The sequence below is a fragment of the Eumetopias jubatus genome, unplaced genomic scaffold (genome assembly GCF_037043125.1).
Source record: "Eumetopias jubatus isolate StellerSeaLion01/CBP00866 unplaced genomic scaffold, mEumJub1_p1.0 scaffold_13, whole genome shotgun sequence".
In the NCBI taxonomy this organism is placed as follows: domain Eukaryota; kingdom Metazoa; phylum Chordata; class Mammalia; order Carnivora; family Otariidae; genus Eumetopias; species Eumetopias jubatus.
In genome coordinates, this window is record NW_028274819.1 from 88439910 (window position 1) to 88458312 (window position 18403).

At 42.2% G+C, this 18403-nt stretch overlaps 1 protein-coding gene and 1 non-coding gene across 2 annotated transcripts in view; one reads left to right on the top strand and one right to left on the bottom strand.

The window, feature by feature from the left end:
- The first annotated feature begins 1547 nt into the window (after nt 1-1547).
- PRDM10 (PR/SET domain 10) overlaps nt 1548-18403 on the top strand; it is a 95994-nt gene continuing 79138 nt past the window's right edge. The window contains exon 1 of the mRNA XM_028120832.2: nt 1548-1647. The gene's annotated coding sequence lies outside the window, so the exon portion shown is untranslated. The remainder of the gene's footprint in view (nt 1648-18403) is intronic.
- On the bottom strand, nt 15403-15506 carry LOC114222362 (U6 spliceosomal RNA). The gene has a single exon (XR_003611919.1). It is a non-coding gene; the product is annotated as a U6 spliceosomal RNA (small nuclear RNA).

An 18403-nucleotide genomic window follows, 5' to 3' on the forward strand; every position in this document is an offset into this window, starting at 1 on the left:
CCCCTGCCCGCGCCACCCCAAATACGTTTCCTTCTCAGTTAAATTCAACAAGTGTTTTTGGACCATCTCGTTCTAAGTCTTGTGCTTCTTCGTCCCTGTGGCGGAACAAGACACGGTCTAGTTATCAAGTTGCTTATGAGGTAATCAACTGTCTTTAAGTTCTTAAAAACGCAATGTTCTCCTACTCTTTCCACTTTGTTTCCAGTTTTTTTTTAAATAAAACAGTGAGGAGGACATTGTTGAATGGATTTTAGATTCCCCTCCCCACCCTTGGATGTTTTCTATTCTCAAGTCTTTTGCTTAGTTGTGCTTTCTTCCTCTTTTTCTTGGTTAGCCAATTAGTTTAGCAGTTTTGTCTGTTTTATCATCATTAACACTTCCATTCGTTTAAGTTCCTGGTAGGGAGGTATTTTTACATGTAAATCTCAATCTTCAAAACAATGTAGCAAGGTAGATGTTTTGGAGGGGAAAACTCCCTGAAGGTCCAAAGGTTCAAGGTCTCTTGCAGATTTAGTTGCCATTCCTATTAGGGGTTGCTATCTAGGGCTGGGCGTCTTGCTCCAGAGCTTGGGTTCCTTTCTGTGCACTTGGCTGCCCTTTGGGAAGGCAATTTTACGGGATGGTAGGATGTGGAAGCCTGAGGTTAAGAAATGAGTGACTGAGTCACTGGTTAATCAGTGTTGAATACTACTTCATGTTTCTGAAAAAATGGGAAGAGGGTAAAGGAGAGATGCGGCGAGGCGCTCCAGGGTTTGGCAAGGACTGAACACACACGCAGTCGCGGGGCCAGGGGTGGAGGCACCGTCAGCCCAGGAGGAGCGCGCGGCGGGAGCCGTACACCCAGAAGCCTGGAGCCCGAGGCCCAGGAAGGCGCATGCCGACCGGCCGAGGCCCGCACTGAGTTCGGGGTTCGCGCGTAGCATCGGTTCAGCTGAGCTCCGTAGGCAGGTCGGCCTCAGGTGCTAAACTGTGTGAGGGCGCCAAACCGGAGCACGCCCGCAAGCCGGCGGCGCACTCGTCCCGCCACGTCCCCTGGCTCGGCGTCTCAGCACACCGGGCCTCTCGGGTGTCGGAGGGGGGGCTCGCTCGCACTCCGATGAGCACTCCATCCCCTCTACCTGCGCCACCGAGGCGGGGACTTTTCCCCACCTCGGCGGCCACGGGACCCTCAGGGCCGGCTTGACCCTGAATCCGAAGAGTCGGCTTTTCTGATTGGCTTAGAGTACAAACGCAGGCCAGCGCGGCCTGAGACCCGCTCTTTGATTGGGTTTTAAATGAACAGCAGAGCACGAAATAAAGAGGCCTTCAGTCATTGGGCCATTGTGTGAATCTCCTTTTGGCTTTCTCTGCCGCCTGAACAAGCGTCTCAGGATCTTCGTCATGAGTCTTAAATCTGGGCCTGTCAGTTCGCCCCAGCGTTACTCGTCTCTAGGCAGGGCATGGGGTTTACAGAGTTCAGCCAATCATATAACGTCGAGATCAGGTTGCCAGGCAGACTATGCTAATAAGGCCCCGCCTTTTATGCTGCTCCCACTCTGCGGCGGGAAGAACCACCTGGAGGTGGCGGGGGGGGTTTGATTTCCATCACCCCTAGGGAGAGAGGATCGGGGACCCGCTGATCTTCCAGCTCCCCTCACCCAACGTCGTGTGAGTACCTAAAGGATTAAGGGAACCGGATAAGCCAGCGTCCAGAGTACCCCATCGACTGGGAGGGTGTTTCGTCTTTGCTTAGTCCCACCCAAAATGGCGCCAAGCTCTTTCCGCGTCTCAGAGCCCGGCCGGGGCCAACCGACCGCGGACCCGGGTGGGGGGGGGGGGGGAAACTGATGGTGGTGGTGGTGGGGGGGAGAAATCCCGGCGGCACCGCCCGATGGTACAGTCCAGCCGGGGCTGGGACAAGGCACCTCACTCGGGGTGGGGGGTCAAACCATCTGCACCTTCTAAGGGGAAAGGGGCAAAACCCCCTAAAGGAGCCCCTCCTGGCGCTGCGTTCAGCGATGGCTTCGGCGCCTCTTGGCCCCTGCCTTCCCCGCGCGCAGCCTCCCCCCTGCGACCCCCGAGTGGCTCGCACGCTCCGCCGGCCGCGCGCACCTCTCCTCCCCTGCCCGCGTTGGTTGGGCCGGGACGGCAGTTGGGCGCCCTGCGCGCTCCTGCCGCGGCGGTTGGGCCGGCGCTCGGGGTGCGGCGGCCACTCGGGGTGCAGCGGGCGGTCTCCGCCGGCCGGGTACCCGGGGGGCGGCGCGGGGGTGGCGGCGCGGCCCGGACCTCGGGGCCAGGCGGGCAGGCGGCCCGCGCGATGGAGGGCTCCCTTGGATGGGGAGCCCTGCTTTGTCTCGTGAGGCCGCGCCACCCACCTGCCATTGATTGCGGGTCCCCCCCCCTCCCAGTCCCATATTTACAAGGTGGCGTCGCCGGGACCCGGGGAGGCCCGGCTTGGAGGGGCGTGGGGATGGCACGTTTGGGTCAGCCTTGGTAAACAGCGTCCCGGGGTGAGCAGGGCGGAGGCCGAGGTCAACCAGCGCCCGGTGTTGGCGTGCAAAGGCGTGAGCCAGAGGCCCTTTGGGAGCGGGTTGATGGTGTATAGATTCCAGCCGATCATCAGCTTTCGTTAAGCCTTTTTTAGTCAGTAGCCAGGTATTAGGTACTCTACCAAGGAAAATGAACGCAGCGCTGTTGAATTTTGCGTGCGTGCGTGTTTAGCCTTGCTTGGCGGATTTGTTGGATTTCAGTCAATTTTCAATGTTTGTGTACGCTTAAGCCCAGAGAGGGCTGGTTTTGGTGCTGTCATCGAGGATTAAGTGTGCGATGAGTCCCACCCAGCTCAGCCATGTGCCTAATTCTGCACCATCGTCTGTTCAAATCTTGTTCCACAAACTTTTTTTAACCTCAACAGTACTTAACCTTCATTATTTTAAAACCAACAAAATCACTCGTGACTGTTTTGTGACCTCTTTCCGTCACCCGTTCCTTTGTTATCCCTCTCCCTATTGCGGTAAGCTCTTTGAAGGCAGGAAGGTACACTGTTTTTGGTACTCTTCTACCCACTCCATTCCCGGCACCACAATAGTTTCCACGTTGATGAACCATAGTTACATGTTGCTCTAGAATTGAGAAAAATTGCCTTTGTTAGGGGGCAAAGCCGCGTTTTAAAGCAGTGCTGATTCAATCTGTTATATTTAGAAGTCTACCTTTACTTTTTTAATGAGTAGAGGTGAAATTGACAAAAAATGGGCCGTTTTTAAAAGTGAACAATTTAGGGTCTCCTGGGTGGCTCAGTCGGTTAAGCGTCTGTCTGCCTTCGGCTCAGGTTACGATCCAAGGTCTTGGGATAGATGGGAGTCCCGCACTGGGCTCCTTGCTCAATGGAGAGCTCGCTTCTCCCTCTGCGGGGCCCCCTGCTTGTGCTCTCTGACAAGTAAATAAATAAAATCTTAAAAAAAAAAAAACCAATTTGTAGTAGATCTACATTTTAAAATTTTGGACCAAGACGTTATTCCCACCTTGTGACTCCTCTTACTGATTTATTCCTTGACCATCCACTCTTGGCTCTCCTTTCTTTTGCAAGGGTGCTTACCTGCTTTGTCTTTTCCTAAATGAACCATTTTTAGTTTCCAAATGTTGTGCAGCACAAGTATTAATCTGCGCATCATATATTGTACATGTGAATGTAATCAAGTATGTATTATATAGATAAGGCAAAGTTCATGTCTTCAAGGGCCCTGAATGCTTTTTGCTTAGAATATGGTGGTATAAGGGATAGCCTATCAATCCGATATAATACTAAATTGATTGGTACAACCTCAGTTTCCACTTGTCAAATTTTATTTTTTCATACCAGTTTTAACAATAATATATCATCATTGTAGAAAACAGAAAATATAGAAACAGGTTAAAATAAAAATTACCTAAAGTAAAATTACCACAGATAATCCTTGCTGATACTTTAGTGTGCTTCAAATCTTGGTGTGTGTATGAAACATTTTTACAAACTTGGCATCATATTTGGCTTTTGTTTCTAGTTTTGTTTTTCACGTAGATCGGTACCTTAATGACTTCATTGATGATTTGCCACTGTAGTACTTTTCCCCATTACTTGAAGGGGGCATCATGAAACCCTCTGAACTGAAAGAATTATAACATTTGATTCTTTTTACTTTTTAAAAACATGTCCTAATGGGATAGGTTTCTGAGTAACATGCAGAATTGATCAGAGTTGAAAAATATTGAGCTATAATTATGGTTTCCTTAATTTTACATTTCAAGCATTAGTAAACACATTGTAACTACATACTTTCAGTTGGTAAAAGTGATAAACTACTAAGCATTTTGTCATTGCAGTGTTTGAATTGTTTAGTCAGAGTTTGTTTTAAAATTGAATGCTGATTTACTTTGACCTATTATCACCTAAAATAATCTTCCCTCACCCCACCTCTTTCCCCAAAGAGTGTAGACACACCTCCTCCAGCAATTTGTATGTTTTTTATAAACAGAATTTATTATTGCTCATATTTATCATAGGTACTTTAATAGATTAGCAAATGAGAATTTGGTCTGGTGTCTAGAAAGAGCTAGTGAGTTAAGGAAAAGGAAATGTTTGCTACAAGCAAATCTTTGCAGAATGGTCCCTCTGGGATTCTCCTGGAGTACGGTGTAGGGAGAGGAAGGTAAGGGGGGAGCTGCTGACTTCATTATTTTGGTCAGTCTCCTTTGAAGTCTTCTCCTTCTTCTGGCATGATACTGTTTACCTGATTTACTTGAATCACTGCTAAATCTGGTCTCTGTCCTTTTTTGTTCTCAAGGCTACAAGATTTCAAGATTCATGTGGAACATTCTGAACTAGTGCCTTTCCAGTTTATTTCCTCCCCCTCCTTCTGTGACATGGATACTTCACTATTAGTACTGAAACATTATTTCCATTCCCTTCCCCAGATCCTTCAGTGGCTTACACATTACCTGTGTAGATTTTAAATTTGTTCAGGTTGTGAAAAGCAACTGGAAGTAGGTTTTGTTTTTTGTTTTTTGATAACTTTGAAATAGTTAGAAAATTCCTTGGCGGGGGTGGTGGGGGTGGTGGTGGGGGTGAGGAAATGGAGAGGGAGGGGGGAGAGTATGGGTAATCTCAAATAACAATTATAGCAAGACTAGTTACAATGTAGAGAAAACAAACATACAATCAATACTATGCAATATTTTAAGAACCCCAAGTAGATTGCTGAAAGGTCATTATCTGCTAAAATGGTCCATTATTGTTTGTTATTCATTTCCTAGTTGAACTCTTATTTCAACATTAGAATATTGGAGCTACAAGCTCCCTTTCTTGACCCATGTCTTTCACTTTCTAGGTCTGATTCGCTGGTTGTAATCCACAGCCTTTTTCCTATTGTGGTTTTTAGAAGAGCTATCCCTTAGATCTCTGCAGTCCAATATGGTAGCCAGTGGCCACATGTGGCTGTGGAGCACTTGAAATTTGCCTAGTCCTGTAAGTGTAAAATACTTTTATGCCAGATTTTGAGATTAAGTATGAAAAAAATTCAATTGATAAAATGTTGATTATAAAATTTATTTATTTTTAAGTAATCTCTCTACCCAATGTTGGGCTCGTACTCATGACCCTGAGATCAAGAGTCACATGCTTTTCCCACTGAGCTAGCCAGGTGCTCTTAAAATATTGATTATATGTTGAAATGATAATATGTTACATATACTAGGTTAAATAATTATTGCAATTTCACCTGTTTCAACTTTTAAAAAATGTGGCTACTAGATGATTTAAAATTACATATGTGGCTTGCCTGTGTGGCTTGCATATTTCTGTTGAACTGTGCAGCCTTAGATTTAGTTTAATGGGAGTGGGGTGTTTCCAAGTAGCAGTAAGCCCTCATACAATGTATTATCTTTTGGTTTCTATAGTTTCATCTAATAGATACTGCTAATATGTAGGTGTGCCTGATTTTTTTCTTAATGCTTATGATAGCTCTCACAGAAGCATTATTCTTTTGAAGAAAACATTAAAACTACTTCTAGATAATTGAGTTAACTGTTCCTGAATTAATAAACTCAATTAATCATTTGAACTTAAAATAATAAAATGTAAATCTATTGAGCACATAATCCATTAAAAAAAAGTCGAGCTAGGCATAATCTGCTGAATTTTACCAAACTTGGTCTGGTACTTATTGATTTTTATGATGTGTCATTTTTTCAAAGATTTAAGAAATACTTCTGGGAGAAAGTTGAAATTGAGAAAATCAAGCTCACATTTTTTTTTTCCTCCTATGATTTAGGAAGAGGGCCATGATAGTTTAATTCCAAGTGTGGAACACTTTGGACCAGCTCATGGGACAACTGTTCTTTTAAATACAAAAGAGTCATAGCTTACAGATAAAATCATGTTCTTTTTATGCCTGTATTTGAAAACAAATATTTCCTTCTACTACCCTGTATGGAGGTTTGGTATGTTGTAGTATTGAATAGCATGGGCTCTGCAGGCAAAGAAACCTAGATTCATAGACTAGATTCAATTGACTCATCTTGGGCCCACTACATAAAATCTGTAAGCTTAGTTTCTTTCTTTCTTTCTTTCTTTTTTTAAGATTTTATTCATTTATTTGACAGAGAAAGAGAGCACACAAGCAGGGGGAGAGGGAGGCAGAGGGAGAGGGAGAAGTAGACTCCCCGTTGAGCAAGCAGCCCAACATAGGGCTTGATCCCAAGACCCTGGGGTCATGACCTGAGCCAAAGGCAGACACTTAACTGAGTCACCCAGGCACCCCTGCCCCCTTTTTAAATATTTTATTTATTTGACAGAGTAGTTTCTTTATTAAGTCATATAACTAGTTTGTTTTTTTTTTAAGATTTATATTTTAGAAAGAGTGAGCGAGAGAGACAGAGCGCCTGGTGTGGAGGGGTGGAGGGAAAGTGAGAGAGTCTCAAGAAGACTCTTCCCTGTGCTGAGTGCTGAGGGCTGAGCGCAGAGCCCCATGCGTGGCTCGATCTCACCACCCTGAGATCACAACCTCAGCTGAAACCAAGAGTCAGCTGCTCAATAGACTGCGCCACCCAGGCACCCATCATTTAACTAGTTCTTAATTATTAATGGGGATAATGATAGTACCAATCTCATAGTCTTGGTATGAGAATGCTTGTTATCAGTTACCATAATGATATAAATGGCTCAGTAACAAAGCACATAGTCATCAGTAGCTCAGTGACTACCGATTTTGGACCCTCTGCTTCAGCCAAACCAGTCTTCCCACTGTCCCTGAAATATTCTGGAGTTTTCCTTCATGTTTTCACACCTTCATTTCTCATATGGAATGTTTGTGTCATCCCCCCAACCCCCACCTCCTCCTCTAGTTCTGTCCACCAAAATCCCACCCATATTTCTTGAGCAGTTGGTTGGTAAACTTTTTTTCGGTAAAGAACCAGGGAGTAAATATTTGTGGTTTTGTGGGCCATTTGGTCCCTGTTACAACTGCTCCTTCACCCCTGTCATGTGAAGCATGGCTGTGTTCCAATTAAACTTTATTTATGGACCCCGAAGTGTGATGTACTATAACTTTCATGTGTTACAAAATGCTCTTTTTTGGGCGCCTGGGTGGCTCAGTTGGTTAAGCGACTGCCTTCGGCTCAGGTCATGATCCTGAAGTCCCGGGATCGAGTTCCACATCGGGCTCCCTGCTCAGCAGGGAGTCTGCTTCTCCCTCTGACCCTCCCCCCTCTCATGTGCTCTCTCTCTCATTCTCACTCTCTCAAATAAATAAATAAATAATCTTAAAAAAAAAGAAATGCTCTTTTTTTGGAGTCTTTTCAACTGTTTTATTTTACTATTTTTAAAAATATTTTATTTATTTGAGAGAGAGAGAGAGAGAGCACGCACGCAGAAGCAGGGGGGAGGGGTAGAGGAAAAAGCCGACTCCCCGCCAAGCAGGGAGCACAATGTGGGACTTGATCCCAGGACTCTGGGATCATGACCTGAGCTGGAGGCAGACGCTTAACAGACTGAGCCACCCAGGCGCCCTTTTTCAACTATTTTAAAATGTAAAAACCATTCTTAGCTTACAGGCTATATCCAAAAACAGGTGTTGAGCCACCCTTGGGCTGTAGTTTGCCAACCACTGCACACATTCTTCATTGAGTTCCTGTTGACCATCTTACTTGAAAGTGATCCCTTTTGTCTCTGAATGTCCTACAGGATTTTTGTACTGTTTTGTAATAATAATAGCATTTATTGAGTACTTAATTTGTATCATGTAGCAATTATTTATGCTTATTTCTTGTTTCCTAAATATGTTATAAATTCCTAGAAGTGATGGATAGATTTTAGCCTCCTCATATAGAATGCAGTACAAGAATGCCATTTCCTTACTGGATTCTAAGATGTTTGGAGGAATAAAGGAGTGAAGGTAATTAATTTTAAGATATTCGAGGTGATTTCTGAGACTTTCTTCCTTTTTCTTCAAAATTTTTATTTTTTGTGTGAAAATCTCTTCTTGCTTGAAAATTTTGAGGCCAGTCTGTTTTCGGTCTTACTACAAACCGTGATTAAAGGCAACCTTATTGTCATGTCCTTCTGATGGCAGAATACCTCTAACACCTGTGGCTAATTGTTGCTTTGCGTTTGACTAAATTTTTTAGTGTGTTTTCTAAGGCATCTGTTTACATTTCATCCTTAATGTGTGACACTGACAGAACAGTATTGTAACTAGTTTACAGATGAGAATAAGGGGACAATTTAGTGAATGGTGTGAGAGTGGTGGGAACTAAGGCTAGGAGCAAGGCGTGTGGGTTCTCAATCTCACGCAATGGTGTGTATATTAATTAGATTTCAGTTTCTTTACTCACTTATCTACTCGAAGTTGATGAATGAAATTATTCTGCATTTTATTTATTTATTTAAAAGATTTTATGTATTTATTTGAGAGAGAGAATGAGATAGAGCATGAGGGGGGGAGGGTCAGACGGAGAAGCAGACTCCCCGCTGAGCAGGGAGCCCGATGTGGGACTCGATCCTGGCACTCCAGGATCATGACCTGAGCCGAAGGCAGTCGCTTAACCAACTGAGCCACCCAGGCACCCTATTCTGGATTTTATTTAAGTACTTCATACATTGATAAATGTAAGGACCTACAACCAATTGGTGTTTAGGATACTTGTTTATGTAACATAAGTTTTCTCAAGTATGTTAAACCTGTTTTCTCAAAACATTTAAACCTCCTAAAGATATGACATAACTATAAAATGTTAATTCTAGAGTTAAAACTAAATTATGGGGGGGGGTACCTGGGTGGCTCAGTCTCTTGAGAGTCTGACTCATGGTTTCATCTCAGGTCATGATCTGGTGGTGGGATCTAGCCCCACTTTGGGCTCTGTGCTCAGCACTGAGTCTGCTTCAGATTCTTTCTTCCTCTCCTTTCCCCTCTACCCCTCCCCGCTCACACACTCTCTCTCTCTAAAATAAATTAATAAAATCTTAAAAAACAACAACAACCCCCTCCCCCTAAATTATGGAGAGCCTGGCTGACTCAATCAGTGGGGCATGTGACTCTTGATCTTGGGGTTGTGAGTTTGAGCCCCAGGTTGAGAGTAGAGATTACTTAAAAAAATACCCAAAACTAAACTAAATTTTGCGGCAGAAATTGTACTTTGATGAACTTTGTTCCATTAAAAAATTTTGAGAATGCTTATATTCATATCTATATATGAATTATATATGAGTTATCCCAAAGTCTAGGTGTCTCATCAAAAAAACGGTATCTTTTGGGGTGCCTGGATGGCTCAGTCAGTTAAGCTTCTGACTCTTGGTTTTGGCTCAGGTCATGATCCCAGGGTCATGAGATTGAGCTCTGTGTTGGGTTCTGTGCTCAGTGAGGAATGTGCTTGAGATTCTCTCTCCCTCTCTCTCTGCTTCTCCCCCTGCTTGTGCTCGCTCTCTCTCAAATAAATAAATAAATAAAATCTAAAAAATGATATCTTTTTATACATCATTAAAAAATATCATATCTTTTTGGGGCACCTGGTTGACTCAGTTGATGGAGCATGTAACTCTTGATCTCAGAGTTGTGGGTTTGAGCCCTATGTTGGGTGTAGAGATTACTTAAAAATAAAAAAATTTAGGGGCGCCTGGGTGGCTCAGTCGTTGGGCGTCTGCCTTCGGCTGAGGTCATGATCCCAGGGTCCTGGGATCGAGCTCCGCATTGGGCTCCCTGCTTGGCGGGGAGCCTGCTTCCCCCTCTCCCAGTCCCCATACTTGTGTTTCCTCTCTTGCTGTGTCTCTCTGTCAAATAAAAACAATATTAAAAAAAAATTAAGGGGTACCTGGGTAGCTCAGTCATTGGGCTACTGATCAATTAGTCTTCAGCTCAGGTCATGATCCCAGGGTCCTGGGATCGAGCCCCACATCGGGCTCCCTGCTCCGCGGAAAGCCTGCTTCTCTCTCCCACTCACCCTGCTTGTGTTTCCTCTCTCACTGTGTCTCTCTCTGTCAAATAAATAAATAAAATATAAAATAAAATAAAATTTAGAAACAATCATCTTTTTTTCAGATCCATGGTTTTTCTTTTTTTCTTTTAAAGATTTTATTTATTTGAGAGAGAGAGAATGAGAAAGAGAGCACATGAGATGGGGGAGGGTCAGAGGGAGAGCAGACTCCCTGCCGAGCAGGGAGCCTGATGCAGGACTCAATCCAGGGACTCCAGGATTATGACCTGAGCCGAAGGCAGTCACTTAACCAACTGAGCCACCCAGGAGCCCCAGATCCATGGTTTTTCACCACTTATAGGAGATATGGGACACCTGCCTGGTTCAGTTGGTAGAGCATGTGACTTGATCTTGGGGTTGTGGGTTCAAGTACCACATTGGGTGTAGAGATTGCCTAAAAATAAAATCTTTGAAAAAAAACTATTGGAGGGTGCCTGGGTGGCTCAGTTTGTTAAGCGACTGCCTTCGGCTCAGGTCATGATCCCGGAGTCCCAGGATCGAGTCCCACATCAGGCTCCCTGCTCAGCAGGGAGTCTGCTTCTCTTTCTGACCCTCTTCCCTCTTGTGCTCTCTATCTCTCATTCTCTCTCTCTCAAATAAATAAATAAAATCTTTAAAAAAAAAGAAAAACTATTGGATATATATTTTAAATCTAACAAAATATGTATAAAAGACCTTTACAGAAAAAATTCTATGACTTTATTGAATGACTTCAAGTGAAACCTAAATAAATGAAGACGATACACTGGTTCAAGGATTGGAATATATATATTGCAAGGTGTTAATTCTTTGGAAACAGACTTAAGATTTAATGTAATCCCAGCAAATTTAAAAAAATAGACAAGCTGATACTAAATGTTTTGTTAATGACCAAGAAAAGGCAAGAGACTCTTGAAAAGGAAAAAATAAATTGGAAAATCATCTCTACTGGAGATCAAGAAGAGCTGTGATAATTAAGACAGTGTGGTATTGGCACCAGGGTAGACTAATTGATCAGTAGAACACTATGAGAAGTACAGAAATAGATTCACACATATTCAGACACTTAATTTATGACCCAGGAGGCATGGCAAATGAAAGACAAAACAATAAAACTTTTAGAAGTTAATATAGGAGAATATATTCATGACCTCAGGATAGGTCTTGGATATAGAATCTTACCTTAAATAAGATGTTACCTGCACTAATAGAATAATGGGTGGAAGTCTTGAACAGGCACTTCAGAAAAGGAGATATCCAAATGTCTAATAAATGCATAATAAAACATAATAAGGTCTTTGTTAATCAAGGAAATGCAAATTACAACCATAGTGCCGTATTACTGCATACCTAAATTACAGTTGGCAATACCGAATCCTGATGCTGTTGAGCAATAGGAACATTCATACCTGGCTGATAGGAATATAACTTGGTATGACTACTTTGGAAACCAGTTTGGAATTATCTAGAAAGTCAAAAATATGCTGACTCTGAAGCCCAGCAATTCCCCTGCTAGAGAAATGCATATACATGAGATAAGCAGAAAAGATATTTGGAGTAATTAATTTTCCTGATACGAGTTGACTCAGTTAATATTTGAGGGCTGCTATGTTCTGTTCTGTACACACAGGTAGCTTTTGTCTTGGTACAACAGTGAATTAATGTTATTTACATTTTTCCTCTCTGCTGAAAAAAAGTTTTTTTTAAACTTTTTTTTTTTTTTTAAGATTTATTTTTTGACGGAGAGAGACAGCGGGAGAGGGAACACAAGCAGAGGGAGTAGCAGGCTTCCCACCCAGCAGGGAGCCTGTTGCAGGGCTCAATCCCAGGACCCTGGGATCATGACCTGAGCGCAAGGCAGACGCCTAACGACTGAGCCACCCAGGCGCCCCTGTGCTGAAAATTTTAATACAAATCTTTCATCCAGTCTGTTCTTTAGTTCCTAAAACAATCCTGGGCACAGAACAAGCATTTAATAAATATTATTGTGTTTTTAAAAATTATTATTTGATTTTTATAATGGGTACTCTTCACTCCAGCTTTGTAGTTACCTCAACTAATCTGGCTATAGACTGATTTGCCCATTTAAATCTCTTTGTGGGTTTGGTAAATTATAACCTCCCCGGTTCCTTTGGGATCAAGCCTAGCCTAATGATTGCATCATCTGGTGGGAGGCCAAAGCAACAGGAGCAGATCCAAGCCTCGCTTGAGTTTTGGGAGTTTTGCCTAGGAGAAAGCTGTGCAGCAGAGAGGGAAATGATCAAGCTCTGTAGTAAAAGGGATCTGGGTTCAGATCCCACTTATGAGCGTTATGACCTTGGACAAATACAAATTTTTGGTTGTTGTGAAGATTGAAATTGAGTATTTAAAGGCCATCTCACAATGCCTGGCATGTGATAGATGCTGAGTAAATGGTAATAGCTCTAATTATTACTATTCCACTGGTGTTTACTTAAGTAATATTGGATTTCCACAGTATACATTTTCATTAAGATGGACTATGATTATGCTGAGTTTTAAAATAAAAAACTGCACCCATTACGGGATTCTAATTTTGTGGTCTCCCTTAACCACTTCACTGGATTTGCGAATGAATCCATCAAGTTATAGTCTGCATCTGAATGAAATGTTTCAGCTAAGTGTTTGCAGAGTAGATGTGGCTGAGACTTCTAAACAGGAACTTGATGCCACTATTTTGTCTCTCTTTATGGAAGAAAATGCTAATCACAGAGTTTATCCATTTTAATTTGAAATATACATATTTTCTAGTGTAGTAAGTTAGTTGAGAGACCCCTTGTTTATAGTTAAGAGATATTTATTCTCAAATCAATTTTTTAATAATGAAAATGTATTAAAATTGGAAGTAAGACTTTTCTGGATAAGATACCCTCCTGATCTAATGCTTAGCCTGTGGCGATCATAATTTAAATAGTTATTAACATTTGTAATACACTCTATGCTATTATACTCTTTTTTTTTTGCCAACAATTGACATTATCACTGTATATTTTTTTAAACTTTTATGCTATTATACTCTATTATAACAAACATCCCCCTCTAAACAGTGAGCCTGTGAGTTAGCCAAGACAGGTGATGTTATTTCAGTTGTTAAGATAAAGAACTTTTTATTTGCCTTCACATTCAATATTTTTACACTGCTCTGTACTTTAAGAAATGTCCTGGCTTGTAGAAGACAATTCTGAATACTAGACCAGTGGATCTGGCCTCCTATAGTTAGTTTTATTAGGATGGAGGAGGATGAAATTTGAAGGTTGAATTTAGATTATAAGTCTTAATTATATGCCAGTAAGATAGAATTTTTATGAAGGCAATAACTGCCTCATTATGTCATCTGTCTGGGCTTACCATCTTGTTAATCAAACACTTGTCTTTGACCATTCTGTGTTTTATATTTAAATTTGCAAACAGGGGACTTGAGGTGGAGGAATGAGAACTTGAAAATGAGCAGCAGGTGAGACCCTCATTAACCTGTTCTCGGAGGAAGTAAATTGGATATAAAAGGAATTACTTCAAACTAGTATCAATTTGCTTTTTAGTCTTGGGGTCAGCGGGGGTGGCTCAGCCTATTCGAACAAAAGGCTGCGTAATGTTTCAGGAGTTGAAATATCGTGAACAGGTAGTTACACTGTTTTCTCTTGTATTAAACACATAATGTTAAATAAGGAAAAGTTGGGTTCTACAATAATTTCCTGTAACCAGTTTTGTTTTAAAGATTTTATTTATTTATTTGACAGAGACACAGCCAGAGAGGGAGCACAAGCAGGGGGAGTGGGAGAGGGCGAAGCAGGCTTCCCGCAGAGCAGGGAGCCGGATGCGGGGCTCCATCCCAGGACCCTAGGATCATGACCTGAGCCGAAGGCAGACGCTTAACGACTGAGCCACCCGGGCGCCCCATCCTGTAACCAATTTTAGTATTTTTTTTCACTTAAAACATTAAAGCACTTGAATTTAAAGAAACAGCTTAGTACTTAAGAGTATGCCTCTTTACATTATCCAGTATTTTGTCCTAACAACTTGGAATTGTGGTTGTTGAGTCACAGTTACCACTGAGAACCATCTGTAAGAAAGGCTTTTAAGGGCTCTAGAACACCCACCTACCAGTCTCCTTCTTAGTTACTGCAATTGCTAATTCAACAAAAGAGCTTGAGATATTTGGGCCAGATAGCTTTCTGTGTCCAGGTGTGCCAAGGGCTACAGCTAGTATTTATACCCCTGCTAGTTGTCTTGTGAAACAAGGCCACCGTTCAAAAAGGGAGCTAGGATAATGTGCTTACAGTTATGTAAATCCATTATTCAGAGTTGAAACACAGGGGCGCTCAATGTTACTTGATGAGTCATTTGTATCAATCTTTCAGTCTTCAGATGTTCCTCATAAATCCATATTTACATGCAAAGTTTATTTCAAATATTCCTCATAAGTGGATGGAACAGATTTGCTTGTTAGCCTGTGGGGAGGGAAGCTGGAGAATCAAATACTCATGAGAGTGATGTGGTTGGCAAGGAAGACCACCTAAATTAGCAATCACCTCAGCCTTTTCAGAATTTTGACATAAATACCACAAACATATTAGGGAGGTTGGTAAGTTGTGTATTTTGAGCAAAGGTGTCAGGATTATTCCTAAGTTTTTGTTTAGTAATAAAGTCTTTTTTTTTTCTTTTTTAAGGCGATGATTTTGAGCACTGAAAGTTTGTGTATAAATGTCTATCAATATCACTAAGTCCCAGTAGGAATTCAGAGCACCGATCCTTGCTTATTAAAGGCAGGTCTTGGCCTCATTATAATCAGTCTCTCATATTACTTCTAGAATGATTTTCCAAAAAGTGTTACTGCCATGATAAAAGATTTTTCTTCCCTTGTTGTCCAAGAGTTAGCCAGATCTGGCTGACATCAGAATCATGGGGATACTTATTTATTATTTTTTTAAAAATAAGGAACGCTTCATGAAGTTGCCTTTCATCCTTGTGCGGGGCATGCCCATCTTGTCTGTATGGTTCCAATTAAATACCTGTGCTTTGGAGGGGAGCACTGCCTGGGGACACTTAAAAGCAAAATGCTGGCTCTTCCCCCCTGCCTCTGCAATTGACTGAATCGGAATTCTCAGGGGGGGTTCCTGGCTGGCTCAGTCCTTAGAACATTCGACCCTTGATCTCACGGCCATGAGTTCAAGCCCCACATTGAGTGTAGAGCTTACTAAAAAAAATTCTCATGGGTAAGGCTCTGGAATTTGTCTTTCTGCCTAGCTTCCTAGGTGATTCTGATAAAACCAGTTCATGAACTTTGGGAACTTTAATTCTTTAACTTGAAGTCTTTTACAGGCTCATCCTGTTTGAGACTTTTCTCTCTCAGTTACTAAGCCCTGAGCATTCCTCAATTCCTCTTGAGTCTGGAACTTTCTCAAGCTATAAAATATATATATATGTATATATATACACATATACATATATATAAATGTAAATAAGTTAAAAATAAATATATAAATGTATAAATATTATACATATACACACATGTAAAAGTTGTTGTTTATTGCCAAATTGCTTCCTAGATGTTCTGCATTGACTTAAATGTCCCTTTTTTCTTTTTTAAAAAATGGTTTTATTGAGGTATCATTCATATACCATACAAGTCACTCATTTAAAGAGCTTTAGTGTATTTTATAGAGTTCTGCAACAGTCACCACAGTCAGTTCTAGAATATTTTCATAACCCTCAGAAGAAACTCCACACCTCTTGTCTTAATTCCCCATCTCTATTCTGCTTCCTGTCTCAATTCTTGTGCCATTCTGCAGATTTCATATAAGTGAAATCATTTGATAAGTGGTCCTTTGTGATTAGCGTCTTTGACTTAGCAGAGCACCTCGTACCTCATCATGTCAGACCTGCTTTCCTTACCAGGGCCTAAACAAAAACTGAGAGGTCTGAGAGGCAGAGAAGCCTGCAGAACTTTAGGCAATCTCTTGGGACTGAAGAGATAGAGATCCGAGTTGGAGGACTACAAAGGCAGGCAGAACAGGAGGGCCAACATCCCAGAGGCAAAGAAATCACAGAGAGGTGAGCCTGAGGTTAGCCCTGGTTTTCTTCTTGAGGCATTCGCTGCTAAACTGTGCTGGTCAAGAGGGTAACGAGCGAAAAGTAACAGAAGAGTAGGGATTTTGGTAGTCTCACATCGTTGGGGAGACAAAAACTGGAATTCAGGGCCCACCAAAGAGGAAGCCCCCTAGGAAACACCTCAGAGTCTCTGTTACAACTTCTGGAAGGTCAGACCTAGGAGCGGACCCAATCTGTAGACCAGCCTGGAGTCAGCTCCATGGGACTGAGTGCCCTGCCCATCTGCAGCCTGCCAGAGGATAGGTGGATCGTGGAGGAAGATGGTGGTTCCCTGTGGGAGAGGATGCTATGAGGCTTTCAGGCACTGGTGGTGTTCCATGCTTTGATCCACCATATTGCTCTGTGACCCTCCCTCGAGTTGTATGCTCATGATTTGTACTCTCTTCCATAGGCCTGTGATACACTCTGCTGCTTTGAGGTTTCCACCTGAAATCCTCTGAGAGGAGAATAGAGGACTCCTAACAGATTCTCTTTGAAATTGCCTTCAGATTTTACCAGCCAACCAGCTTTCTTTGTAAAAAGGAAAAGGCAAACACCAAGGTTTATCATTCTTTAGAACTCACACTGAATGGTGGTTCCTTTTGAACTCTCAAGGATTTTAATGTAGAGTTATCTGGCTAAGACCCCCAGCAAGACTCTTAGCCTAGGTTTTTCTTTTCTTCGAGGAAGGAGGAGGACTTGGTGCCTGGTGGGAAGATTTCTGTATGGAGAGTAGAAGGGCAAAGGGACATATAAGTGGAGTGGGAAAAGACGGCCAAGGGGACCATTTCAGATCTGCTTGAGCCATTCCTTGCTTGTTTTTGTCATCCTCTTTTCTATTTTTTTTTTAACTTCAGTTCAGTTCTCTTCTGGTTACACGGTATTGTCTTTGATGATGGCCAGCAATGAATTAGGAAAATTTCTTTAGGATGTATTCTGCAATAGTTTTTAGTCTGTAACACATCAGTCCCCTAATATTAAAAGTGCTGCTTATTCTGAAATTTTTCTACCATCGTCTGCTCACTAATCCAGTTTCTAAAGTTTTTTTCCCAATGGCATAAAATTTTATCCGGAGAGGTGCCTGGCCGGCTCAGTCAGTAGGGCATGTGACTCTTGATCTCAGAGTCGTGAGTTCAAGCCCCATGTTGGGCATGAATCCTATTTAAAATTAATCAACCAATAAAACAAATAATTTTTTATCTGGGGGAGTTTTTCTGCAATCTTGAATGTTTCATTGTTCCCTGGGCTCTCAGAAACCTTTAGTTCCTTAGGCATATTTTCTCTAATTAAAATTGTGTTTATTTTACTTCCTTGTGGAATTAAAAATAATATTTTCATCCTATGACTCCACCCTCACTCGCTGGTTTCCAGTAGCTCCTTAGCCTGGGGGCAGAGGGGTGCAATAGGATGAGGCCCTGGGTTAGTAAATGGAGGGAGTTCAGGCTGGGCAGACCCACAACTGGGCAGGTTATGTGAGCTCTGTCTCCATCATTTACTGCTCTGTGCAATGGAGCTCATCTGGGTTGAGATGAAGAGCAAATCAACAGTACCTGTCAGGGCCTTTGGAACACCTTGCTAGACAAGGTTATAGTATTGTTATTTTAAATGTCTCATTTCCAGTTTTTCTCAGTGTTACCAATTTGTTGTGAATGTTTAAAATTGAGAAACTTATGTGACAGATTATTTAGGCTTCCCCTTTTCAGCAAGAATGGGGAATTTGCGCTGAAATTTCTAGATTTTGGTATTCGTCCATTGCTACTTCTGCCACCAGTTCCTGTTCATCTTTAAGAGCTGAGACCAGTAGCTTTTTGTCCTTTCTTCTGAGTTCTAAAACTGTTTT